Genomic DNA, 8,150 nt, shown 5'->3' with positions numbered 1-8,150 from the left:
TTAGTCAGGATAGTGCATATGTTCCAAAGCTTCCAGTAAAGAGTCCACATCATTACAGTATGCTGAGTTTTCCTGCTGAGAGAATAGATGTTCAAATTTTGACTGTCTGTCACAAAAAGCACTTATTTTAGTGTTTGGTTGTAAAAAATGCCATTCTTGATGCCAGAATACTGGTATCCAAGACAGTCTTTATGCCACTATTTCTGGGATCAAGGCTAAAAGTTATAAATTTTTATTAATTTAGATCATGAACCAGATCATTCAATTCTCCTTATTCTTTTATACGTCATTATTGTAATCTTACTTTTTTGTTTAGGCATTTATGGACCATGTTAAAGATAATTTTTACAACATTATTTTTGTGTTTTAACTTTTATGTTTTATTTTTAATTTTTTTTTTTAATCTCTGAAATGGGGTCTTATTATTGGTGTAATTATTTTGACCAATGTTTTCAAATAACATTTAAAAAAATTAAATAACATCTAGTCTCCACGGCAACAGATGTTTATCATTCAAAAATTCAAAAGTGTGTATCACAAATGTAAAATGATATGAACTTTATTCTTTTGCCATTTTGTGTTACACATTCTTTTCACATTTGTTGTAGAGATGTTGCCGCCAACCAGCTCGAGGAATAAAAATGAAATGTGGGCCATTTGTTTTTCTTTACATTTTGATTATTGAAAGATCTTAGTTTTTCTTTATATTGCTTTTTTGTGTTTTGCTTTATTTCTTTTAATATCCTCAGCCATGATATCCAGTCGTGATTCATTTACATTGTGTAAATCCATGGTAGAGCTAGGCTATGATGTAACTTAAACTGAGATTATAGTTTGCATATTGCATATTTACTCGCGTATTAGAAACCCCATCTGCTGACAATTACTCTTGATGTCACACAGCCTTGAATTTCTGCGTTTCCACCTGACCCTAATATGATACTAGATTTAGATCGGCTGCAGTCTACAGTACAATGGATAGCGTAACAAGGCGGCTAAGGTAGATGAAAGCATCAGAACTTGCATCAACATGCGGTACACAGTTCCTGAAGCTGACGTCTTAAATACGTCCCTAAAAGCTTCTTACTTTACAAGTACAGAGAATATATATGTACCATTTGGGATTCCTTACCAACATATCTTTAGCAAGGTGAAGAAATGATAAAAGAGAGATGTCGTGAGCATTACAAGTGGGGTACTGCAAAGGTAAGCGTAAATGATATAGACTGTTGTAATGGACCAATCCAAAAGTGAAAGATTATGAACTGTGTATTGAAAGGTAATTAGCGACAACTGCTCTGATGTTGTTATTTACACAGTCATATTTCGTGCTATTACTGTTTAGATTATCGACTTCAGTTCCACTCGTAACACACCATAGTGCTAGTGCCTACTTAGTTCTGCTCTAACACCCTGCAATGCTAGTGTCTACAACAAGTTTGTATCTCAACCGTCAGTGCCAGTGTCTCAAACCCCAGCTACAGGCGACAACTGCACTGACATCGCATGACCTTGAAATGTCTCGATCTAACACACGCTGCTCTGACCTCGCACAGCCTTGAGATGCCTTACATTGGACCAACATAAGCTATGAGATTTAGATTTAGGGAGATAGACCTTGTCGAGGCACTCCAAACGTGACGTCACTCCCAAGGAGTGACCTGACTTTGTGACTTTGAACTGGCCATGAACATACATATTTATTCTACTGTAACAGTTAATATCAGTTTTTTCTATAGGGTTGAAAAATGTAATAAATACATTTTTACTTTTACAAGTTTTTTTGAAAGAAAAGTTATATTACTAGAATGGATTCCCATGAGGTTCTTTCTTTTCTGAAACCGAATTAGTCCTCGCTTAGCGGTGAATCTAAGTTGTGGCAGTCATGTTCATTATTACTGTAATTGAAATCTTCGATGCATTAGAAACCAAATTTTCAAATAGCAACTAATACCTACTCATATTTCTCAAAATCTTCTGAGGTGTATCTCCCTCTTATCATATACAGGAGATACAACATTCCTGTGTTGTAACTACATAATGATATATATATGGTATAACGGAAATTATTTACACTGTATCTCAATATGTAATTTGTAATTGTTTTTTTTTTAAATGAATTATCAGTTTACAGAATGGAGAAAAAATTGAGGATTAACAGAATACTAATATTTGTAAAACTTTTTTAATCAAAGTTCTACTTTGAAGATGCACCTTTTTATCCATACTAAAAAGAAATGTTTGTAACTTTTGCCAGAGATTATTTAAAAGCTATATTTATTTAAAGAGACTTATTAACAGCAATACAAAAGAGCAAAATCTTGTTTGTAATTTTAGTTAAAAGTTTTTCAATAATGATTTTGAGAAACACCTTTTTTTTTAAGAGATTGAGGAACCCCATTTATGCGCTCGTAAGCAGTGTCAGGCTCATTGCATGTTCCGCAAAATGTTAATAAGTTCGTATGTGTTCCTGCACATTACCGAGTAAACCTCCTACCCTGTTTATCCTCCCTCCCTGGCACAATTTAAAAAAAACATTGTTTACGCCAATGCGAAAAGTTGTTTTATTCCAATAATGTTTTTGTTATTATTTTTCTGCTGTGATCGCAATGTTTCATAAAAGCAATTTCTATTTAACCAAATTAGTCTTAACTGTTTTTGTTATCTCTAATTTTAATGTTGTCAAAGTTCCTAGAAGTCTAATTTTCTTTGTCTGCAATGATGTCATTTCCTCAACTTGTTCGTATTCAGCAATTATTTTATCAGTCTTACATAACTCTTTTAATGGTCTGCTTGCTTATAAAAATAATCTTATTACGTTCTTTCTTACCCAAACTTCCCGTTTGTGCTAATTTTTTTCTCTTACCAATACTTGCACACTACCTCTTGTTGTCAACACACTCTCTTCTGTCTATTGTTTCCTCCTCTTCTCATCACGCCACCTTTTTCTTCAGTTTGGACCTGACTTCCACTATGTGTGGGTCATTCTCGTTTCTCTCTCTCATATAGTCCAGGACTGACTTTCACGATGTGTGGTTGCCTGCAATTCGCTCCTGTTTCTCTCTCTCGTATAGTGTGGTTATATTCATCGCCTTTGTGCATTCATAAACGTGTTCGTACTAGAAACGTTCTTTTTATGTGTTACACAATCAATATTGGACCTATACTTATTTCGATCTTACAGAAGTCAGTTACTGAAAATAAGTCACGTTTTCTTCCTCGTTCATTGTGGTAATACTCGGTCGCAATTTCGTCTTGTTGTACTCTGTTGAAAGTGGTTCAGTTATTACAAACCAGCCAAATTTATTGAAGCAGGATCTTTCCAAACTGGTTATTACAAATTTGTGATGCTCTGTATTATTCAATTTCTAATAACAAACTGTTACCTCTGTATTTTCTAATACATCACTGTAGATTACGCCAAGGATAAACTGTATGTATATATGTGTACTTTAATTCACGAGTTCATTTTTTACAAAAAATAATGTGTGATTAAGGTCAATTAAAATTATTAATTGTGAAATGAATTGCCATATGTATTGATTGGTCGAATTATTATTTCTCTGGTATTTTAAGATATACATGAAATAATGTTTTTTAAATAAGTAAATTTCAGAATGTTTTATTAGTTTTTATACATTTGTTATTTATCGTATGCGTATGTTCTTGTAAATTGTACAGTACTTTTCCACTATTTGAGATATCATTTCAATTATAATTATTTAAATGATCATCAGTAAATCACTTAAGCATTATTGCTATTAATGGCCAAAATGTAGTGACAAGGTCATTGAATAACTATTATTAATAATATTCTAGTTGTTCATTAAATGTCAGTTGATCTTATACATAGTTTACATTAACGCTCAATATTAAAACGGTGCAGTGGTTGTCACATTTTTGTGTATTGTTTATGAATTTCTTCGATGATGTTCAGTCTCATTGCATTTTGTAACTAAGAGATGTCACCACTAAAAGTTGAAAATTCAGAATTAAGTATCTTGTTTTTAGAAGCTCTGTATGCGATTTAGTTGTGTCACCGATAATTGTGTTGTGAATTTTTACTACAGAGATAACATATTTTTCAAAATCTATTATGTTGTTTGTTTAAATTTAAATACATTTTTTTTGTTTAGCTTTACGCCTAGTTTATAAGAATAAAACATGTAGAATAATATTAACTACATGAAATTTGGATGTAATTGATTATATTGTAATTAACTTTCTTTTTTACACTGGAATATTATCGTGGCCTTTTTTCTATAACAAACTAGAAATGCAAGTTTTAATTATTTAATGATAAGTATGAAGATGTTCATAAATCAGAAAAGGCCAGTGCCAATGATAAGAATTATTGTAGTTTATTTTTCTAAGTTAATGACATTTGTTCATTGCTAATTTTTTTATTATTACAGAATATGCAACAGTTTTCCAGTTACACTATGTTTATTGATGTTATGTTTATAAGTATATGATTGTAAAAAAAGGTGATTTAAGTTCTTTTGTTTTCAGGCTTTGTTAAATTACAGATTTTCATATCATTAGCCTATTTGCAGTTTATTTGTGTGATTAATTAAAATCCAATTATTTTGGCAAAAACGAGCTATGTGTCATTTTATTTTTTGTAATTTTTCTCAACAAGCATTATTTCAGGAAGGGGGAGATCACTCACACACACAGTTCATAGAGATACCTTAAGAAAAAATTAGGAGATCCACATTATGAGAAAAAATATAGTTGCAACTTTTGTCAAAAATCATTTAAAAATAATTCTATTTTAAGGAAACGTCTTGATATCCACACTAAACAGAAAAAAATCATTTGTAATTTTTGTCAAAAGTCTTACAATCGGATTTCAAATTTAAAGATTCATCTTAATACTAATACAAAAGGGAAAAATTATATCTGTAACTTTTGTCATAAGTCTTTCAAACAAAGTTCTAATTTAAATATTTATCTTAATATTCACACAAAGAAGTAAAGTATGTTTGTGATTTTTGTCAGAAATCATTCACTTTCAGTACTGGTCTATGGATACACCCCATTCTAGATCATAAACGAAAAAAATATTTATTAATTTATGTAAATAATGTTTTACATCTCTCTTCTTGTATCGGTGTCTTTGGTATCAGTTGGATATACTGTAGATCAAAGCACAGGGAGTAAGAATCTTCTACATCTGCTTTCAAATGATCATAAATAGCTCGGGCTGTCAGATATGGACTCTTTTTTCTACTATGTATGACATTATTTCTGCAAATCCAAGTTTTTAGTTTTTCATGTAATTAAACATGTACTAAATGCATTAAAAGCCTGTATTGAATTCTTGGTAAAAAAATTCTTCCATCATGCTACACTTATTTGATTTTGTCAGATGTTTGATCATTATATATACCACAAAGTTTCTGAATAAAAAAATCACAACTTGACAGATTCTTTTGGATTTTTTCTTATTATAGTGCAACTCTCTTCTTAGATGTCAGATAAACTACCTTTTTTGTGAAACAAAGGTGGAATTTTGTGCCCGAAAATGATAAGAATTACTCTCATCTTATGATTGGTTGGATTTTGTGTCTGATAATAAGAATTATAATCACCTTATAATTGATTAAACAACAAAGAATACGATTGGTTGTATTTTGTGTCCGATAATGATAAGAATTACTCTCACCTTATGATTGGGTAATAAACAAAGAATATGATTGGTTGGATTTTGTGTCCGATAATGATAAGAATTACTCTCACCTTATGATTGGGTAATAAACAAAGAATACGATTGGTTGGATTTTGTGTCCGATAATGATAAGAATTACTCTCACCTTATGATTGGGTAAAAAACAGAATACGATTGGTTGGAATTTTGTGCCCGATAACGATAAGAATTACACTCACGATATGATTGGTTAAAAAAAAAATACTATTGGTTGGAATTTTGTACCCGATAACAATAAAAATTACTCTCACCTTATGATTGGTTAAAAAATAAAAAAAATACAATTGGTTGGAATTTTGTGCCCGATAACGATAAGAATTACTCTCACCTTATGATTGGTTACCTTTTGATCCATATAGAAACAACCTCGATAAATTCATCATTTTTGAAGGTAACGTTTAACGTTTCTATATCGACCTTTGTTTTTATCTTTTTCTTTGGCACAATGAATGAATGGGAAATGATTTAAAAATTGGTTTTGTAATAATGAAACGAAGGAATTAATTGAATTTTACAATAAAAAAGCCAATTACTCGCACACGAGTATCATCTTTTTATGATGTTAAAGGTGATGATAAAGTTGAAGTAACTAAAATTATTACCAATACAAGAATTATTATTCTCAAAAATTAGTTGGCCCAAATTCGAGCCAACAAAATATCCTATATAAATTGAATTCAAAGGATAGTAATCCATATTTATGGTTAAATTTTAACTTTTCAATTTATTGAAAATATTAGACATTGATGATAAAGATGAAATAACTAAAATTATTACCAATACAAGAATCAATTGAGATTATTATTTATAAAAATTAGTCGGCTGGCCAGCCAACAAAATATACTATATAAAATGAATCCAAAGGGTATAACAAAATCCATTAGATTTAGTAATTTCTGGTTTTGAAACTTTTCAATTACATTTTTGCAATTTCATATAATATTTAAAATTAACATTTTTAACAATAATAAGGTGATTCCTCATATACGAAGAATCGCCTATATGGGAAACGATTTAGAAATTGGATTCAAAATAAAGAATCTAAAGGATTAATCGATGGAGCAAAACTATATATGAAGTTAATAAAAATCAATTAGATTTAGTAATTTCTGGTTTGTAGATGAATAATTTTAACTTTTCAATTAGTCGGGCTGAATTTGGCCCAACAAAATATCCTATATAAAAAGGATAAAAGTGAATCGAAAGGGTACAAATCGACTATTTCTGGTTAGTAGATGAAAATAATGGAATATTATTACAATAATTTAAACTTTTCAGTTTATAGAAAAAATATTAGATATTTTTGCAAATGATATTTCGAAAATATTTGACATTTTTGCAAATACATTTTAAAATTAGTAGAATAATTTGGTAGGCCAAATTTGGTTCCCCAAAATAATTCATATGAACTCGCTTCAAAGGGTACAAAATCCATGGTAGATTTAGTAATTTCTGGTTTGTAGATAAACAATTTAAACTTTTCAATTTGATGTTTTTAAAGACTTTAAGACGGTTCAAGACATGGTGGTAGTCTCTAATTTTAAAGACTGTTTTCTCAAGTCTCTATAATGAAATAAAATGAAAATGTATTTTTACTATCTCGGTTAACAGTTTTGATCACTTTTAAATTTATATATCTTTTGAAAAATATCGGGCACCATTACTTTCAGCGAAAGTGGATGATGGGTGATGAAAGTTGTAGATTTATTGATGAGATGACTAATGACACCATGATTGTGTAAATTTTATTATGTTTGGTCATCACTACTTTCAGCAAAATCTAGAGTTTAAACAATTGTATTATAAATTGACCGATACGCCATATACGTTTCCAGATTATAAAAACAAATATCCCTTGTATGTGTTTGATTGTTCGCGACAGGATAAATCAATAAAAATGGGCGTTATTGATTTGAAAATTAATATTGAAGTTGAAGAGAATTTTAAACCAAATACAATCGCATATTGTTTATTAATATATGAAAATGTAGTGGCTTACTCACCGTTAACCGGTAAAGTAATTAAACAACCTTCATAAATATAAATTTTAATTTTTTTTAAGTTGCTCGCTGAAAGTATTGATGTCATATTTTTTTAAAATTAATTTAAAAGTGATTAAAACTGTTAACCGAGTGGTAAAAAACACACTTTCATTTTATTTAAGCACCAATTTCAAATAATGATGTGAGAAGGGCGTAACTCGAGAATTGTAACACTTTTTCTCCATTTTTATTCACAGTTGATTCCAGTTTATTCACAGTCGAATGGCATTTAAAAATATGCGGGGTTTCATCAGGATTTAATATGGGAAAAGGCAAATAGCCTTTATCATTTTTAAGATTTATTATGCATTTGTGAAAATATTATATTTTTTGTTCATAAGCCTTTCTTTTTCCTGTTTAGCCTCCGGTAACTACCGTTTAGATAATACTTCAGA

Source organism: Lycorma delicatula, chromosome 13 (genome assembly GCF_047948215.1).
Source record: "Lycorma delicatula isolate Av1 chromosome 13, ASM4794821v1, whole genome shotgun sequence".
Taxonomy (NCBI): domain Eukaryota; kingdom Metazoa; phylum Arthropoda; class Insecta; order Hemiptera; family Fulgoridae; genus Lycorma; species Lycorma delicatula.
This window is presented reverse-complemented; position numbering follows the sequence as displayed.